Source organism: Camelus dromedarius, chromosome 26, assembly GCF_036321535.1.
Source record: "Camelus dromedarius isolate mCamDro1 chromosome 26, mCamDro1.pat, whole genome shotgun sequence".
Lineage (NCBI taxonomy): Eukaryota > Metazoa > Chordata > Mammalia > Artiodactyla > Camelidae > Camelus > Camelus dromedarius.
Window position 1 is genome coordinate 22201422 of NC_087461.1, and position 20415 is coordinate 22221836.

General features: G+C 46.5%; 1 protein-coding gene across 1 annotated transcript in view; it reads left to right on the top strand.

Annotated features, from left to right (window-relative positions):
* The first annotated feature begins 6059 nt into the window (after positions 1–6059).
* Positions 6060–20415, top strand: part of ITGB1 (integrin subunit beta 1) — a 38921-nt gene continuing 24565 nt past the window's right edge. Inside the window, exon 1 of the mRNA XM_031444518.2 lies at positions 6060–6217. The gene's annotated coding sequence lies outside the window, so the exon portion shown is untranslated. The remainder of the gene's footprint in view (positions 6218–20415) is intronic.

Genomic DNA, 20415 nt, shown 5'->3' on the forward strand with positions numbered 1-20415 from the left:
ATTTTGCAATTCCCTAATGACATATGATGTAAAGCATCTCTTTGTATGCTTTTTTAAAATTTCTTATATCTCCTTTGGTGAGGTGTCTGTTAAGGTCTTTGGCCCATTTTTTCAATCGGGTTGTTTGTTTTCTTATTGCTAAAGTTTAAGAGTTTTCTGCATATTTCAGAGAACAGTCCTTTATCAGATCCATCTTTTGCAAATAGTTTCTCCCTCCTGGTGAAATTTCAATGTTCTGACTGTATGAGAAAAACAGTGTAGGTGACATTTTAGGCATGTGGCTGTCATAAGCAGTTATAAATAGGGAATTCTTGTGAGCACAGCCCAGAAAGCCTATGACACCAGCCACCAGTGATGCAGAAGTTCCAAAGAAGCAGCAGCACGGGGCTGGTTACTCTGAATGCTAAATGAAGTGTTCTGGGAAGTATAATTACAATTAATATAAGATTGTTCTCAATCTAATTAAGAATTGACAACAGGTTTTAAACAGGGTGATTTTTAGGTATAATTTGAAGGCATTAAATTCCTAGTATGTAAGCTGGAAATTTGAAATAAAATGTTCTGGTTTCTCTTTAAAGTTTATTTTACCTTGAATAGCAAACACAAACAGCACACTCTTTAGTCATGTGGTTGATCCCAGAGGACTGTGCTTTCTCTGTTCTACTTCCTACAGGTTATGTAACACTGCAGGGGAAATCTTGTTATCACAAAATATTGGAGGTTTATCTGATGTTTAAAGAATTGTTTCAGATAAGAGTAGTTAATGTACAAGTCAAGATACCAGACCACCACAAAAACAAAAAAATTTGTTTAGGCTTATAAAAGAGATGGATCTTATCTGTGCTTAAAACAGTGATTCTTTTTTTATGTGTGTGTGTATATATATAGAAGTTCAGTCAGTTTACAACATGTCAATTTCTGATGTACAGCATAATGCTTCATTCATACATGAACATACATATATTCGTTTTCATATTCTTTTTCACTGTAAGTTACTAAAATAGTGATTCTTACTTTTTGGGGATTAAGATCCCACTAAAACCAGAATTACCTGCAAAATTGCAGATCTATATGTATAAGTGAAATTTTGTCTATAGTTTTGGGGGTTCAGGGACTCAGGGTTTCCCATACATGAGTACACGGCAAGAACTCAATTTTGGACAATATGTTATGGGATTAATGTGGGGGAGGAGGGCTATATTACTCACCAAGCACACAAACTTTTCCATTAACCTAGTTGACTGACTTCTGAATGAATCTGGCCTAAAATCAAGCTGCTCCTAATTCAGATTGCTAAATTTTCTCAAGATATTCAAAAGCAATTAAATAAGGACAGAAATATTACTGTCTTATGGTCCCTAGCCATCACTCACTGGTAGCACCATCATTTCCTGTACTGAGCAACCCTGGTTCCTAAAAAAACTCTGGCGCGATTGGACTGTTTATATTTGGCATGTTCTTCATTCTTTTTTGGGAAGGCACATTCCCTTCTTCAGCTGAAGAAACTCAGTGTCTGAAAAGAGCTGCCTGAAAACACTGTTCCCTCTGGGCTCTTAAAAATGTTCAGCATCTGAAAGCTGGCAGGGAATGCTCATGCCCAGCGGAGGCAGAACTCCGTGGACTGAGCAAGAAAAAACCCGGGACGCCATCTATGGAAAACAGGAAGCAGCACACAGTTGAGACAGCCTTACTCACCTGCGACCCGTATTCAAAGCCCTAACCCAGAAACTCTGAGCTACCTAGAAAAGGGAAAGACCCAATGGCTAGCCATAAGCTATAAGGACAGACTGTCCTGACACTTTTCCACCTTACTTTTAAATAAGCAAAGGAATAAAACCCTAACTAAAGCCCTGGACTGGCTGGTCCAAGACACAGCCACCTGCCACACAGACACAGTTGCTTGCCCCTCCCTCCTGGGGAGCTGAATTTCTCATGGTCCCTCTGGCGACTGTAACGGGGCACTGAGAAACACTCACTAAATCAAAGCCCCCAAGCGAAAAATAGACCGTTGCAAAATACACGAACTTACAGTTTCTTTGCATTATTAGATTATTTGCATATTTGGAGACAGAAAAAGGAGGAACTGGAAGGACTGTCTCACACTTTCTTGTTTTTCAAAATGTCAGTAATTCCCAGGGCTATTTTGTTTGTTTGTTTTTAAACCCAGGGCACACAGATTCACATTTTAATAGGTGGAGTTAAGTGTCTTTGTAAAAGGAGTGGGGTTATTTATGATTCAGAAGCTTGTCCACGTTAGCGTTTCAGGGCACCATCAGAGACCCCTTTTCCTTCTAATCTTATCTGTTCATTTTTTTTTTAAATGTTTAAAGGAGGTGTTACATTCTGAGTAGCTGGAGGTGGCACATGAGGAAAATATATCCAGATCACCATGTAGAAACAGTTCTTAGAAAATTAGCTGAGGCCTTCCCCAGCCACTGGCCGTCAGTCAGCTCCAGAAGCCATCACAGACACAATGGTATTTAAGACCCAGTCTGTTGATCAGCCACACTACTTGCAAGGATCTTCTGTCATTAAATGTCCTAGGAAATCTTTTCTAGGGCATCTTTCTCACACAGGAACTGCCTATTGCATTTTGCTCATCCCCACACAATTTTTTCCATATCATCAGTGTTGGGTTGGTCTTCACCTATAAACCTGGGACCTGACTGGCAACGTGTCCCTACACACCCCGTTTGGATTGCGATAATTACTTTTCCTGTTCCTCGTGGTCTGGACACTTTTATTCACAGGGTGACCGTATAATCTATCATCTATATCAGGATGTACTTTTGAGAATGAAAACAGGGGCTATTAATAATTGTGCTTGGACAACAGACAGGCTGGGGCTATCATGGGCATACTGGGATACAAAGTCGCCCTGCTTATTTAAAACTGATCTGGTATGAAACACACCAGCCATTGTCAAGACCAAAACATTTCAGTCTTGGGTCTACTTCTGTTCGCACAATGGAGGTATTTATCCTTTGCTCTAACCCCATATGGTCTGGCCCAAGAGACACGATTATTGCACTTGAGAAATTATTTATAAGTAAATGTGTGCTAAACTATTTGCGTGTAGAATATTACACTGTTTAGGGTTGTATCCATTCTCAAAAGACTGAAAACGCTTCAAGTTGTCAGGGGATGAATTGTGGCTTACTGGATAGGGCAGTATTTGACAGGCTGAGTCCTGAGAGTGCTCAAACTACAAGAGAGACATCTCTCCACTCCGAAGCAACATTGACTCCCTCCCACTCCCAATCCTGTCTTCCATAATCACATAATTAAATGTGACATACTAGATCTAAATCAGAGATCCAACTGCGATCCCATTGTCTGAAAGAGATACTCTGGTTTCTAGAGAAGCCTTTACCCTCTTCTGTGCTTGACTAAATGTTAGCGGTTCCTTTTATTTGTATAAGCCTATTCCTTAATTGTAAGTAGAAATGAGAATTAAACATGGATTGAAATTGAGTTGGGAAGTCCCATTAAAAAAAAATGGCAGGGCCCCCAAGCAGGGCCACTACTCTCCTGCCAACACCATCCGGTTCCCTGGCCCAGAGGCTGTATCTCACTTTTTACCTCAGAAATGGCTTATTCTAGGAAAGTGGAACTTACCCCTAAAATTCTATTTGTTCCCTGAGCTCACTTCTGACTGGTTATTTCCTTCACTCCTGATTGGTCCATTTCTATAAAGCTTGTTCCTAATTAGTCAACTTTTGTTATACCTTATTTGCATATGATGTTGCAAAGTATAAGCTGGCAGCCTATAAAAGCCTGTGTAAACCTATAGAAGGGGTCCAGAGTTTGAAGTGTTAACTTTTCTGGGCCTGGTAGTGTAATAAACCTGAGTTCTCCAATCCTCTGAGTGCTGCTTGGTCTCTCGCCCGGATCCAGATTGCTGTCACAACTGAGCTGTAGCCCCCATCTGTAACACATTTTTCTGCAGCAAAATGAACCTGGCCATCCCGTAAAGTCTCTGCTGGTGAGCAACTCTGAGACTTTACTTTGAAAAACCGTAGGTGAAGGAAGATACATTTTGAAGAGCATGTTGTAGTATGCCAAAACTAAAGAAAAGGCAAAATTTTAATTATTTGACATTATAATTTAAGAGATGGCAGAAGATAATTTATAACTGGGCAAGAGTGGAGGTAAAGTACGATTTGCCTTTAATTCAAGATAGATACCTATCAGGACATGATTTAGCAATGTGACCTTCACTATTCCAACCTACTAGGAATTCCTGTTTAACATGGTGAGACTGACCAACCTTTGTTTGGGGTGATCATACATTTTACAGTTAGCTAACTGTCCACTGGTTAATATTGATATAAAATGACAGGGCAAGTCACCATCCTGACCAATTACTGCTCCTCTTAGAGGACCTGTTCTTTAATTTCTTGTTTACTCAAAGCTTGTGACTTCTGTACATAAATTGCTACTCACACTTCAGTTTGGCCAAATGGTCTGGTGTGGCCCCAGAGCGAGCAAAGGGACCCTTTATTTGTCTCTCGAATATCAGCTGAGCCTCTGTTATGTGACCTGGAACAGTGTTTGACACTGGGATTAGAAAGATGATTAAAGAGCCGTTGAACTAATTTAGCTTAGTGCTGTGCAAATGCGGATGTCGTAATGTTCCAGTAGCAAAGATGGAATCCTCAAATCACACAGGAAAGTTCTGGGAAATGTCATGCAAATCAAGCATAGATAAATTATACTTTACCTTTAGAACTCTAATCTTTGCTGAGACCAGGCCAGTGCTGAGTCATTGTGAAAAGTGGTATAACCAATCCCTCTAAATGTAAGAATGTCTGGGTCTCCTGGCCGCTGCATCATTGGGTTATTAATATAGAAAGACCATTTAGTCTCTTGGCCTTGGTCATCCATTAAGTGGGAAAAACCATCCTCGTTTCTTTAGACGTCTTCAGAGACTAACCAATAGGTTTGACTTTGCTGGCCAGCAACGTGCAAACCGTCCATAGGTGGGAGGGTTCTATTTCCTCTTCTCTTATTTAAGATTGGCACCCAGTGGGCATCGCAGCTTCCAGCCGCCCCCGAGTGAAACACTGCTTCTCAGTTTGACAAATCTCGTGACTCGCGCGTTCTAGTCCCACAGGGTGCTACAGCTCACCACGTGGCAACTCATTTTGTGCTAACGGTGATGGCAAGCCCGCACTGAGTTACAGGGTTGCGGTTTGATGTCGCTTGGCACTGGTTTCTACCGTCATATCAAAATGTGCCCAGCCAGGCTCATAATGAAATGTTTCCCTTCTCTTAAATGTCCCTTCTCCAGCCCCCAAGTCCACCTACTAAAACAAAGGGAGGATAAGCAGAAACTGTATTAAGGATGAAACCTTTCCTTCTCATCCCGGCTCCTCATAAATGGACCTCCTGATGATCTAGCAAAAGCAGCTCTCTAACTCACCAGTTTTCTCTGAAACTTTTCTCGTCTCCATCTTTGCTGGCGCCCATCTCCTCCCCAAGTCTTCCCTTTTCTTCAAGACAGGAGTCAAGCAGACCATGACTCCAGAAAAACAGTATCGGGCTTATTAGCTACCCTCCTTTCAAAAGGAAAGCGTTTTTGGCCCCACGAAGCCTTACAGGGTGGTGACTAAGTGTCTGTAGCCGCCGGAGGCAGGGGGCTCCCCGGAGGCAGGGTGTGAAACCGGCCACTCTGGGGTAAGCGGACGGACGGGGGGCCGGGGAGACGTGCGACTGTGGGGAAGCAGCACCACGACAGGCGGAGCAGGAGCAGGGGGCCTCGAATTCCCTGGCGGGGGGACACCGCGGCGCGCGGGGACGCCGAGCCTTGTCCCAGCCTCCCTCGGCTGCGGCGGAAGGGGTCGCCTGGGCCCGCGCGCTCTTTGTCGGGGCGCGGCCCTCCCCATCCCCCCGGCCCGGCGTCGCCCCTCCCCCAGCCCCTCCCCCGCCGCCGGCGCAGCTGACGCAGCCCGGGAGGAATGCGCTTCCGGAGGGAGAGGGCGCGGCGGCGGCCTGAGGAGCGGGATCTCCGCGCCGAGGAGGCGGGGCCGTGGGGGTCGTTTCCTGCCGGGAGGCGGCCCCGCGCCGCCGAGTCTCCTCCCCCGCCCGTGAGAAGGAGGAGCCGCTGCCGCCGCCGCGCCCGAGCCCGGGAGGCCACGCCAGCCCTGGGGACAGGCCGAGCGGGAGCCGTGGAGCACAGGCCGAGCCGGGCGCGGGCCAGACGCCGCGGGAGAAGGTAGGCCCGGCGGGGCGGGCGGCGGGCTGGGCGCGCGGCCCGGCCGGGGCCTCGGGGGTGGGGTGGGGGCGTCGGGGCCCGGGCCGCGGCCGCGGGGCGGATTCCAGCCGTCCGGTTGGGGAGGAAGTCGGGCCGCGCCCGCTCCCGGCTTCGCTCCCGGACCCTCCGGGCAGGCCTGGGCGCGGAGACCGGGGGCGCAGAGGCCGGGGTCTCAGAGGCCGGGGGCGTGGGGGCGGGGGCGCGGGGCTGGGGGCTAAGCCTGGGGACGTGGGGGCACGGAGGCCGAGGGCGCTCAGAGGCTGGGGACGTGGGGGCGGGGGCGCTCAGAGACCGGGGGCTCAGAGGCTGGGGGCGTGGGGTCGGGGGCGCTCAGAGACCGGGGGCTCAGAGGCTGGGGGCGTGGAGGCAGGGGCGCAGAGACCGGGGCGTGGGGGGCGGGGGCGCTCAGAGACCAGGGGCTTAGAGGCTGCGGGCGTGGAGGCGGGGGCGCAGAGACCGGGGCGTGGGGGGCGGGGGCGCTCAGAGACCGGGGGCTCAGAGGCTGGGGGCGTGGGGTCGGGGGCGCTCAGAGACCGGGGGCTCAGAGGCTGGGGGCGTGGAGGCGGGGGCGCAGAGACCGGGGGCGCTCAGAGACCGGGGGCTCAGAGGCTGGGGGTGGGGGCGCGGGGTTGAGGGCTCAGCCCGGGACTTGGGGTCGCAGGGGCCGTGGATTCAGAGGCCGGGACCCGCAGCACGGACGCCAGCCGTGGGCGCGGCCTCGGGGGCCTCCGCGGGCCGGCGTCCGGGAAGCGGCCTCGGCCCGGGCTGCCCTCTGCGGGGTGGCGCGGGGTCGGTTTCTCATGGGGCCCCTCTCGCCTCATTCTGGGTATCCGCGCCGGCGGTGCCTCATTCATGCCGTACCTTAATGCTTCGTGGGTTGTATTTTTAAGATTGCCAGTGTTTAACGCCGAAATAACTTATTTCATCACGTGTGTGCTTGTAGTCAAAAACCTAGCGCTAGTTGGTATGATCACCAGTGAATTACACTTTTTAAGGTTCCTTTTCTTTGTAAAATGGGAACAATACTTCCAGTAATAATAAGTGTGATAGTTATTACAGTAACAACAGTTAGGTCTGAGCTTAGCTCTCCGCACTTGACCTGTGTTTTCTCATTTAATCCTGGAACCGATCCAGCGACGCGGGTGCTGTTTTTATCCCGGGGACGCTGAGGTGAGGACACTGAGGCACAGGAGTAGCTGGTGTGGGGAGTACCCATGGGGTTTAGCAGCCCGCGCATAAGTACAGTCCGTGAAAATCACATGGAAAATGGAAAACACTTGGCTTAGAGTAGATGATCTTTCCTTCTTGATATATTTAAAGGTTTTACAAAAAAATCTCAGCATGTGATGGATAACGTCATCAGTAAGGCTTCTTTGGGTCTGCGATCCACATAAATGTTTAGGTGCGTAGAATTACTGGATTGTTTTTTGTTTTCATGGTTCAAAAATAACAGATGCTAAATGAATCTTGATTAGGCATTTTCAACTACATCCTACTACAGCGTTTTTAATAGGTTGTATAGTAGACTGCTTTAGGAAGGGTTCTGGAGTCTCGGTTGCAAGTTACCTCCTCTAGGTTTGAGGGTGTCAAGGCCCATGGAGGACAGGGCTCACTGAAGAGTCCCCCTGTAACGCTGTTGAGAGATATGGAAGGTAGGGGAGTATACATGTGTGGGTGGGGGGTGTGAACTCTATGTTCTGCCCAGTTCTGCTGTGAACCTGAAACTGCTCTAAAAAAATTAGGTCTATTAATTAAAAAAAAAGAGTCCCCTGTGAAGTTCACACTTGAACATAATCTTAGTTCGTTGATTGATAGTAAGCGAGTGACCCAAGGTGATTAACTGATAAATAGAAAACACGTGAAACAAATCAGCATTGTGGTTACCGGCATTTGAAGAGAAAGCCATTTTACTTATACTAAAATTCAGTGTAAAATGGAAGATGTTATTAGAATGCTAGTTAAAAAGACGGGGGATGTGGTTAATACTTTACTTCTGTAAATAGAAAGCAGACGAACTCTTAAGTCATCTGTGCTGACTTCACAGACCTAAAATTTTAAGTTTTTGTAACATTGGTTCTTTAAAAGAATGTTAAGTTCTATATTAAGATTATTTTCTAATCCCCTCAACATTCTGCGTATGGAGAGCACGGAATCAGCAGTATTGAAAATCACTGGATTTAAGGCTTCCTTCTCAACTTTGTGGTCAGTACAAATAAAATCTGCCCCAAGTCAGCATCACTGAATGAATTTATAGTCCTATTTTAGTGTCAGTAAATTCCTAACTCTGGGAGGAACTCTGGGGACATCTGGTCACTTTATAAAATGGTGAAGATTAATCCATCAGTGGTTCTAGTTTTCATGGAATGCTTGCCACTTAGTATCTTTATTGTTTGGTTTCTTGCCAAATAAATTGTGGCCTACATCATTGGGGGTCTTATAAGGGGTATTATAATAATATATCTGAAGAAAATCTGTATTTTAAAACGTTTTGTAAGTATGCTGGTTTGCTGTTAGCCACTCTGCTGGAGTGATGAGAGAAAATACCCAACTGGTAAAAAAAAGTTTCAGAACTTTTGAGTTCTGAGACTTGACATTTCTTAACTTGTGACAAGCTGGATTTGTCTGAGGGGGTCCTGTGGACCGATTTCCTCACTTTGCGTGGAGAGTTAGGATCTGTCAGGTTGTGAGTAGAATCCTAGGGGATTGTGTTGTGCAAACGTGCAGGTATCTCTTGCGCTGGCAGGTCTGTTCTGACTGATTGTATGTTGTGGGATTTCTGTGCTTCTGTATTGTTGCAGCGCTGGGAGTCTCAGGGTGGGGAGGATGCGCTGACTGGGATAAGGGACCCTGAAGTGGTAGCGGTACCTCCAGCTGTAGAAAACGGAAAATATATTACAGTTTATATCTAGGTTAAAGGAGGTGCGGTCCATAGAACCCCCAGAACATTAGCAGCCTTAGGATGTGTCAGGCGATGGGTGAGAAAATGTGCTCTCTCAGGAGCTGTGTGTAAAAGGGGCTCAGCTATGCTTTGTAAATTTCTCATCCTTTTAAAGGTGGCTAATATGAGGCTTTTACAGAGTTAAGTTCTATTTGTAAAATAATATAATGTGGGTTTTTAGAAGTCAACTCCCTTAAACTTTGTTTTGGGTTTGTTGCTTTAGAAGGTAAGGTTAACTATATTTAGTAGTATGCTAAAGCATGTGTAAAATATATTATCTCATTTTGAATTATGTGTGTATGTGAAAAACTGCTTCAAATATACATGTTCCATATATGTATAAACACACATGCACATGTAAACTTATTACAGGGCTCATCTCATACAGTCTCCAGGTTGCAGGGTCCTGGAGCCCTGGGATGGGTAAGGTAACTCACTGGAGAGTAGGAAGGAAATACTAAACTTAATATTATAAATATATATTTTAATCTTATTACTTTAGGGTTTAAATTTTTATTATGATTTGTAATGTCTTAATACATTGCTGTAGAAGTGCATGCATTTTAGTTTATAAATACATATTTTGGGGTACATGTATTTTTTTTTTTTTTATAATAAAAGTGAGTGATTAGAAAGCATTGGAGACCCTGGTAAGGGGATGACGTGGGTGGGGCTACAAGAACCACGAATGTGGGATGCAGGGCTGGTGAGTCTGAGGTAAGAGGAGAAAGGAGGTAAGAGGAGAAAGGAGCGAAGGGGCCCAGGTTCTGGCTAGGAGGTGGCCACAGTGGGTGGTGCTGGTGGGCTCAGGGTGGGAGAGGAGCTAAGCTCAGCCTGGACAGCCTGGTTGGGCTCTGGGGGGTGGGCTCTTAGCCTGTATGAGCTGGCTGGTGCCGGAGGCTGCAGTTGAAAGGACTGCAGTGAGTGTGTGGAGTGAAAAGGGCGGGAGAGGCCAGGAGAAGGAATCCAGGAGAGCCCCCCCCCCCCCCCCCGTGTGTGTTTGCAATTCCGATTCCTTCACGTGACACCTTGGTGAGTGACCTGGGTATCTTTGAGTTTTACCTGTGATGAGTGTGCTTGGGGTGCAGAGCAATGCTTCTTAGAGAAGTCGTGTGAAGCAGTAAAGGGTTCTTGACTGGAGAGCCCTGGGTTCATGCAGGCTGTGCCCAGGTTTCTCTGTGACTTGGTTTGTGTGTCTGCACCATGGGGGGTCTCCTGGTTTCTTCCTGTCCCTGGCGAGCTGCTGTGTGACCTGGCACCGCAGAAGACGGCACTTCTTGCTCTCTGTCACCATCGGCACCCCGGGGGGCGGTGCTGTGCCAGGTCACTGCTTCCAGAGAGCCTGCCGGTGCCCAGCAGCCACATGTGCCACGGATGGCTCGGGTCGGGATGCAGCTCCGTCGTCCCTTGTGTTTGAATCAATCCGTGCTCTGAGTGCGGGTCACAGGGCGGTGCGGTGCTGGGGCTGTTGTGGGCCCGGAAGCTGCCTGGGGCCTTGCTGTCTAGTTGGGACAAGTTGGGTTCAGTCCAGGGAACCACAACAAATACCGCAGAATGTTCTACACAGCATACCATCCCAGATAGCATTCTCCAGTAGATTTTGAGAAAAAGATCTGCATTGGCTTGAATGGGTTGGGAAGGCTTGTGGAGGAGCTTGGAACGGCGTGAGCAAAGGGCTGGATGGCAGGTGTGACATGACCAAAGGACAGCATGGTTATGGTTAGAAGGCTGGATCCAGTCTAGCTTCGCAAATGAATACTGTTTGTCTACTCTGATACACGATTGTACGTATATAAAATACATACGCATTTATGTTATACATATAAATAAGACGAAGGATGTACAAAGTGAAGGCCTGGACCCTGACCCTCCAGCTCCAGTCTGGTGTGGTTCACAGCATGAACACAATTATAACAAATTTGAGGTAAAACAACACTGGATTACTGAGCATCACTGAAGGTCTGACGTTTACTGTGCTGGACACTCTTAGGATTATGTTTGGGGACCACAGAGAAAGGAGTAGTTAATTCTTCTTGTGGTTGAAGAGGTGAAGAGCCAGTGAAGGCCAAAAAAATGTCAGGTAGGTAAAGGAAAAATTAGTATTTAATTTTGTTCTAGGGAATATTGTTTCAGAGGAGTGATGAGGACAGTATTTATGTGAAAAATTTATTGGGAATATGCCATTTGAAGTTGAAGTCCTGTTTCAGTGTATAAATGTTTATGGAACGAATATGTAAATAATTTAAGCTGTCTTACTCTATGAAATTAGGAATAGCGGTTTATTAGCTCTCCAGTATTTGATAGTTTATGCATGATTTGTATTATGATTTCATTGCTTCTCAAAAGGAGGTGCTGGTGGGTCATATTTGATTATTGGAGGTGGAGATTGTAGTTTGAAAAAGTGCATGTAGTATTGAGTTTATATTAGGAAAACACAATGGGGGAATGGTTTTGTGACTACTGAGGAAGTGTGGGTTTAAAAAGATTGAGAGCTGTCGTGTGGTCACTCAGGCTCTTGTGTTTAGAAGTCAGTGAATGAGTTGAAGAGCAAGAAAAAATTCAGTAATCAAGTAGGCTGCCACCTATAAGTCACTGTAAAAATACTTGTTAAGAACTTGTATGTTCATGGTCATATTTTATCCTTGCAACTGTTCTAAGGTAGATAGTATTCCCAGCTTAGTGCTGAGTAAAATGAGAAATTGACTGATTTCTCCCTGTATTTAGTGAGGTTTTATAACATTTACTTTATACATATATATATTTAAAATATACTCAACACTGGGCAGAGAAAAATACAGTCAAAATTTATTAAATTTTGATCATCAAGTGAGAATTTTGGAGTGATCTACCTAACAAGTGGGTAAAATTAGACAATTTGGGAACATAACAGTTCTCCATATCTGAAAATGTGTGGAACAAAAACAAATTCTTTCAAGTGCTTATTGAAATGGTTAATTAGGGATGGTTAACTTTTCCTGGAGCTCTTTTCAAAATAATCTTCATAAACTTGCTCCAAAGTGAAATTCTCAACCAAAATCGTTGCTAACTTACTCTTCTCTTGCCCTGACAGGGAAGGGCCAAGTCTGTAGACATAGACTAGTATAAAAGAGGAACAGCTCACCAGGCTGGCTTGAAAAATACCAGGTGCTTGGTAATGTCTTATCTTTTGAGTGGGAGGAGGAGGATCTGGGAAGAACTAAGTTCAGGCAACTTTTCAGGCTTGTTTTGCAGCAGCTCTCAGTATTATGACTTAATAGCTTTGTTTAAAGTGTTTGTTTTTTGCTTATATTTTAAGCCTCTCCTTTTGCAGCCTTTTAAGTTTATTTTGTGCCCACTCACCTTTTTTTTTTTTTTTTTTTTTTTTTGAGGTTCATGCTTAATTCATTTTTTTTCCATCCTCACAGAAAGGTTTTGGGAGGAGGTGGTGGTGGTACACCAGTTACCTGTTCATTGGCTCACCGTTGGCTGTTTCATGTTTCTTACTGCCTTGAAGTGTTTTGAATTCCGTGTGGTTTTTGTCAAGCTTGCTCTTCTGTCACGTTGATTCTGTTCTGCATGGTTGTGTGTCATAGAGAGGATTTCAACTTAAATTTTCTTCCTTAGCTCTAGTTTTCCCTCTAGTTTTGTGGTCTTACTGCTTTTGATCGCTGTAAGATCTATTTGATACGTTCCAAATTCCTTGAAGAGCATAATGGCTTCATTCTTCTTTCAGAAAAGATCCTTCACTTTTTGTGCTGTGGACATTTTCCCTAGTTGTTGGGTTCTGAGCTCTCGCTTTCCGCCACTTCCAGCTTCTTGATCTTTGAAGCTTTTTATTTGCCAGCCTGCAGCCTGTCTTTCCCCTCACGCTCGGTGTGGGTGATGACAGTTGATCTTCCATGTTCTCATTTTCTTGGAGAAGGTGGGGAGAGTAGTCATTCAATGAGCTTTTGTCTGTTACTCTGTAATTTTACTCACATAACTAGCCCTGTTGTGAGCCATTCTCTGATTTCAGATTGTTTGGTAGCCTGTGACTTTGGAGCAGCCCACCCTTTGTTGTTGGACTAACTAGCCTCAGGCTGATAGTCCTTGGGTAAGAAGGGGTCAGTAGGGAGTTTTAGGAAGTTGGGTAGTTCAGGCTGCTGTGGGAATTATTTCTGTGGGTGGAAAGGGGCTTCAGATGAGACTAGGTGCATCTTTGCCTTGGAGCACTCTGCCTCTTCTCTTTCCTGTTCCCTCTTTTGTGTCCCCCTTCATCCTTTCTGCTCTGTTTTTGTTAATCATTAATTCTGGTTTATTATTTGGGCTGTAAACACCTCCATGGTCACCACCACACTCTTTCCTGCCAGATGGGGGTGGGGGAGGGTTGAATTGTCCTCTTCTTGTTGCTGCATTCACCCCCAGTGCTCACCCTCGAATTCGGTGGCCTTCACGTGTCAGGGCTTCAGAGTCCCTCCATTCACGCTGTCCCATCTGGTTGCTCTGCGGGGAGAAGCAGGGTGAGCTGCCCCTGAACTCTAGGCTTGCCGTGTGGCTCTGAGTTCTTTTCCTGGACCACATTGATTTGTACATACTAATCTGTTACTGGATTATTTAGTTTTTCCCTTTTAAAAGCAGATGCAGATACAGAAAGTAATGATGGTGGTACAGACTTGGGATGAATCCAACTTTATTATATTTCTAGGAGAGATTTATGATAAACCTCAATGTAGTTACCTGAGTCTTTCCCACCGTTTAGGTGAACAGGTTTAAAATGTTAGGACATAAAAATGGAAGCAGACTCTCTCTGGAAGACAGTATTTGTTGAGAACCCTTAACGTTTCTTTTTAGAAACCTGCTCATGCTGAAAGCTTGGGCTTTTGAATCATGCCTGGGTTCACGTCCCAGCTTTGTCATGTGTCTGTCTGGCACGTGGTAGAGATGCAACAAATATTTGTTGACTTAATTAGTTGTGTTGAATAAAAATATGCTCTTGTGCAAAGCTTTTATAGAAAGAAATCTGTTTTGGATGACTTCTTTTGGTGCTGTTCCCTTGTGGGCATAGTTGACTTTTGATCACCTAATTTTAAAACTTGAAATAAATGTAACTCACCACATTTTTTTTCCCTTTTCCACATTATTTTAAAAGTAATTTTTCTCTAAAGTGTAATTGTTTAATTTCTGCAAATATTAGTACATATACAGTTTCTAAAGATACTGTCTGGAAATGTAAACAGAAATGTCACACACTGTTAAAAACAGTAATAAATAATAAGTATGTATTTTAGCAGTTTGAATAGCTCATAAAACTGCGTTTAACCTTGATGAATAAAGATGGGTTTACAGTGGAGATTGAAATAATTATGTGTAATTTTTGACAAGGGGAACAATTGCCCATATTTGGGGTTTTAAACACTAAAATGAGATTGGGGGAGATGTTTAAGATTATTAATTGTTCAAGGAATGAATTATGACTCTCTAGATAAGATTACATATAGTAAGAAATAATGTCTGAAATGCTTTTGTAGGAACGGACTGTAGCTGTGGATGTACTCATGAAATTAAACAATTAAAATAACTTGTTTGGCCTCGATTCAGTGTGAAGGACTAAGAAATAAACTCACAGAGCACTTTAAGTCCTTTCCACTTCTGTGCTCTGAGTCAGCTCTAACAGTAGAAGGATGTTCTTTTTTTTTTTTTGTAAAACAGTGACTGAGCAGGCCTTCAAAAAGTTGTAGCTTAATGTAATGGCGCACAAAGTCAGGTCACAGCTTCTGGTTTCAGATGGTCTGGTTTCATTTACACCTGTGCGATTTTGGAGACGTCATTTACCCTTTCTGTGGTTTGGTTTTCTCATCTGTAAAACAAGATAATGTCATTCCGAGTGTCATAGAGTTACTTAGAGGAGCTAGATTGCTGTTACTGTTTTTATTATTACTGTCATTATTGTATTCATTTGAAAGTGTTGAAATGAAAGGGGCTAACCTTTTGTTACAAATTACCTTAGATCAGCGAAACTCAATTCCTGTGTTACCTTATCCAGCCTCTCAGTGAGCAGGTGCCCTTGTTTTAAGTGTCCTTAGTGGCCTCAGTCCCTGCGTGAATCCGACTGGGACACAGCCTTGGAGGCAACTTCCTACTAGAAGATGTCTTTTCAGGGCAGTTTCCTCCTTTCTGTCAGCCTCTCCGAGGCTTGCTCCCTGATGACAGAAGCCACCTCAAGTCACTCTTCCGTGTTTCTGTGTGAGGTATGTTATCTTCCACCCTGACCCTTTTTTAAGGTGGTTTGTGTTACTAACATTCAGAAATGTTTTATATAATGTAGCAAGGAAAACACAGGTTCTGCTGCTTTTATTATTTTACATATAAAGTGTTAGAAAGTAGGATAATCCTACTGAAATGTGGAACCTAGAATAATTACGCTTAACATAATGATTAGTATCTAATTAATGTAATAATTACCACCTGATTAAACCTTATTATACAGTATAGTAAGGTTTTGATACTGTAGCAAAATAGTGGAATGGTTATAAAAACCAACACCATGGTTTACAGTTGTGTGGTTCTGACCCTCACACCTCCTCCTTTTTTCCATGTCTTATGTTTCATCTGGAGCCAGTCCAGAGTCTTCTGGTTGTAATTATGATTGAGAAACAAACCATTCAAATGTAGTTAATTTCTCTATGCAGTCAGGGTGGCGCTGAGCTCCGGCTGTAAGTGTCCTGCCGACGACCACGGTGTCACCTCAGCACTCACGAGGTGCCAGATGCCCTTAAACGTTTCATATTTACAGCTCATTTAAACTTCACATAACCCCTATGCGGTAGGTACTACTGTGTCCATTTTAAAGATGAGGAAACTGAGGCACAGGTTAAGTAACTTGCCAGTGTCACTGACCTCCTAGGGGTTGATGGGGGGTGAGTCTAGGTGCCTGGCTGCGCAGCCCGCCGTGAGCTCTTGTGTGCTGGCGGTGGGCACAGCCCTCTACTCGCCCTCGTTAAGCTCACTGGTCTTATGGACACCTTAGACTGTCTCCAGTTATCCTTAGGGCCTTTATTAAATCCTAAGGTACCATACCAGGCACAGAGAACACGAAGCAGTGCCTTCTAGGAGATGACCGTTCACACAGTGGATCGTTGGTACACATGTGCAGCGGGCGGGCTGAGCTGCGCACGTCTTCAGTGCTCAGTCTTAGAACAAAGCTTGTATTTGTTGTAGCACATGTGTGTGTCTCTAGTGAACCACCAGCTTCAGGTCCCTCCCCAGGTTTTCCCATCGTTGGGGGTCTCGGGAGTTCACGCAGGCCGTCACCCTCACTCCCGGGGCCAGCAGTGTTCCTGCTCTTTCAGCTCCAGTGGCCCAAGCACCAGGCTAGAAACAGAAACTCTGCCCCCTCACTTGGTCCTGGCCTCCTCTGGTTCCTGCCGCTGCAGTGCAGAGCAGCAGGTCACTCTGGCCCACTGCATCTTCCTCCAGCGCTTCTGTCTTTCCAGTCCCTGGGGCTTCTCCAGCAAGTCCCTTGTCTGTCCGCAGGGCGAGGGGCCGGCAGCAGCCCTCAGGGCGGAGGCACGGGCATTCTTGGAATTGTGGGACCTGTGGGGACTGGAACTGATAACCCACTTCTCCATGCTGATCCTCCCCCGGACCCGCTTTCTGCAGCGTCTCTTGATACCTGAGGGGGTTGGTTCCTGGACCCCCAAAGAAACCCAGTCCACGATATTCTAGTCTCTATCATATGGTACAGTGTTTGCATAGAATGTCTGCAGTTCCTCACACATACTTTAAATCATCTCTGGGTGACTTACAATAGCTCCTAAATGTGACTACCTGTGCAGAGCAGATTCAAGTTTTGCTTTTTGAAGCTTCCTGGGAAGTTTTTTTTAAAATATATTTCCATCTGCAGTTGTTTGGAACTGCTGATGGAGCCCACTGGTACAGAGGGCCCCTGTGTACCCCTCTCGGAGCTTGTCAGTAAGACCCAGCCCCAGGCGGTTACCTACCCCGCTGTGGTGACCAGGTGCCCTGGTTCTGGCTTTTCCTCTCCTTGGCTCACTCTCCCCCGGGTCACCTTCGAAGAAGCTGCTTGCGCACATGCTCTTGTCTCGGGCTCTGCTTGGGGAATGAACCACAGCTAAGCCAGGGCCTGACACTGCCTCCTCCCCTGGACCTTTGACCCCAGCCTGCCTGTCTCTGGGTGGTAACCGCCCCTGCGTCCCAGCTCTCCCCACCTGGTCCATGCAGCCCCTGGCTCCCCCGTGCCTGGTCTCTAGGCCTTTGTCCTCTGTGTTTTATCAGCAGCGCCATGTCTGCCTCCTGCACTGGCTCTGTAAACTGTGGAGTTCATTCAGCTATTTCTGGATTGGCGTCTGAGGACCTATGGGGGATAGTCTCAGTGATTTGAGTGTTTTTACAAGAATTTTTAAGAATTTGAGGCTTTTGTGCTAATAATTATAATAATAAACAACCAACACGTGAATTAACTGGTTGACCCCCGTGTAGCTGAGTCTGTCTACATTCTTTCAGTGGCTGTGTTGGTTTGTGTGTGAGAATGAGTTTTGGTTCATAATGTACAAGAATGTGGAGTGTGAGGCACTTTATATGCAGCTGAAGTTGGCTGCGGTATACTTAAGTGAATTGACAGGTGTTACACGAGGGTGACTATGGTAACTGTTTGCTATTAAAGAGGGTCTGCATCTTAACTAAATCTGAGAAACTCTTCTTTCCTGGGCTTGTAAATAATGTACATGAAAAATGTCAAACAATTTAATGTATTTCTGCAAAAACTTTTGAGCACTGACTTTGTGCTAAGCATTTCTAGGACCTGTAACTGAATAAATAAGACACAAGAAGGCCCTGTGTTCTTGGCGCTCAGAACCTACTAGGGTAGACGCTTGTTAACAGGTGTTTCCAAGCAAGACGGGTGCTGGAAACGTGCCTGCATGGATCAGGGTGTCCGTTAGCTGCTGGGCCTCACTCAGCATCGCTCTGCAGTCCTGTTGCATCGTGCTGATTTTCGTCAGTCCCCTGCCCCTCTGCCCCTTTCTCCCAGCACTCGTCCTCGCTTCCTGTTTCAGCAAAAAATGTAAGCTGTCATGTGTGAACCCTCTCGGCTTCTTACCCCTGCTCGGGCTTAGAGCTGCTGCACCTCTGTTCAGGGTAATGGGCGTCTTCCCTCTGTCCCTCTTTGCCTGGAGGAGGCCCGGCTGCAGCAGTCTGTCTTCCTGTGACTCCTCCTCCTCCAGTCTGCCTGCCGCGCCCCTCTCTTCCCCAGTGTGCTGTTCTTCCTGGTCTCATCCATCTTCATGATTTCATTGCTGTCTGTGTGATGACAACTCTCAGGTGTGTGTCCCTGAGTCTGAATCTTCCCCCGAGAGCCACTCCCAGGGGCCTTCCTACTTGGCGTCTTAGATACCCGCAAGCATTTCACGCTCCACGTTTCTAAGTCAGCATCAGTGTTCTCTGCCCTGACTACATCCCCTTCTGCCGTCTTGTTTTGGATGTGGTGATTACTTTCTGTCACCTCCTTACCCAAGCAGCCACCAGAGCCTCCTTGTCACGACTGTGGCGTCTTGTCCATTGTCACCCTGGAGCCTTGTCAGTAAACTTTGCGCCCATCCACTGGCTCCTGTCTTGCCGTTCATCCTTTATCCCAGAATCTTCTGCCACGTGTATGGTGTCATCCTGCCTCCCTGTGCCATTTTCCCAGGCTCCTCGCTACATAATAGAACTTAAGGTTCTCTGTAACCTGACTGTGACCTCCTGCCTTGTGGGTCTTGGTTTCTGTCATTTCCAACTTACAACTAAGCCTCAGAAATACTTACGCCTTTTAAGACTGTTTTTGGCCTTTATGATATTTTAAGATTTTAACATTACTTGTACTCATTGTAGAACATCACAGGGATAAACTAATCACTGACCCCACCAGCCAGATTTAACTACAAATAACGTTTAAATATTTTTTTTCTGGTTTTTTTTTTTTTTTCCCTATAAAAATAGGAAGAGCAGGTCAATTCCAGCTTGGGGGAGGGAGGGGAGTCACCCAGTTGTAAATGTTTGGGAACAAGACTGGAGGGAGGGGCTCTGCGGCGCGGCCTGGCCCGCAGCCCTCTGCCTGGGCCTTGCCCTTTCTGGCCAGAACGCTGCCACCTCCGTGGAGCCTCTGACCCTCCAGGCAGAGCGCGGTGTCCTTGGCGCACTTTGTCCTTATCTTCATGGTGGAAGTCATCCCGTCGTGTTGTAGTTGTTCATGTGCTTGTCTCTGAACTGAAGGTTCTCTGAGATAGCGATGCTGCATCTGCAGGGAGGGCACAGAGCTGGCTGAGGGGAGCTTCCAGAGGCGGGGCCGCGTGGTCGGCCGGGACAGGGCAACAGGAGAGGACAGCCACGTGTTTCAGTGGTGTCTGGGGGCCGCTTTGTGTGACTTCTGTAAGGGGTAAGCTGAGTATCTCACTAGGTCCATGTTGTAGGCAGTCAAGAAATTGTTGAAGGAAGGATGAATGAATGAAAGTGTGCAGAGGGGTGAGAGAAGGCTTCGGAAGTTTTCTTTCGCAAGAGCAGTTTGACAGGTGTGGTGGGAAGTGGGTTACATGAGTGGAGGGGAAAGTCAGAGGTCACGGGATGGAGACCAGTGTGAGACCACCTGTTTCTAGACCTTTGACCATGAGGAAGACAGCGTGTAGGGTAGGCCCGGCCTCTCCTAAGGAACTGTTCTGTGCGGAGGCTCTTGCTGGGAGATGCCTCAGGGCGCCTTCCCCAGCACGAGGGTCCCGCAAGGACAGGCCCCATGCTCAGGAGTGTGGTCTGCAGGCCTGGGGGTCCCCCAAGGGCGCTTGGACCAGCGCTGCCTTAGGACTTTCCGAAGTGTGGAGGCCTTGGTCCTGCCTCCTGGCACACGGGCAGGAGGGGATAGCCGGTGCTGCCCAAGGCTGCTTCCTCCCGGTTGGCCGCCTGCTGGCCTCCTGGCCACTTCTGCCTGAGCCCCCCCCTCCCCCGCCTTCTCATGCCTTTTCTTTATCTTAATTGGCCTCTCTTTTCCGCGGGAAGGAAGCCTGCAGAAGCCTCTCACAGACGGGCCCGCGTCCGCACCCTTCAGCCGGTGCTGCCTGCTTCTGGGTCCGGCTGGGGCTCTTCCAGAGGCAGGAGGGCCTCAGAAGGCGAGTCTTCAGCTTGTCAAGGTTTATAAAAGGAAAAGGACCATGGCGTTTAAAGTAATATTTAAAGCTACATGGCCTAAGAATGTTAGACGTTTTCTGTAATGGAACAA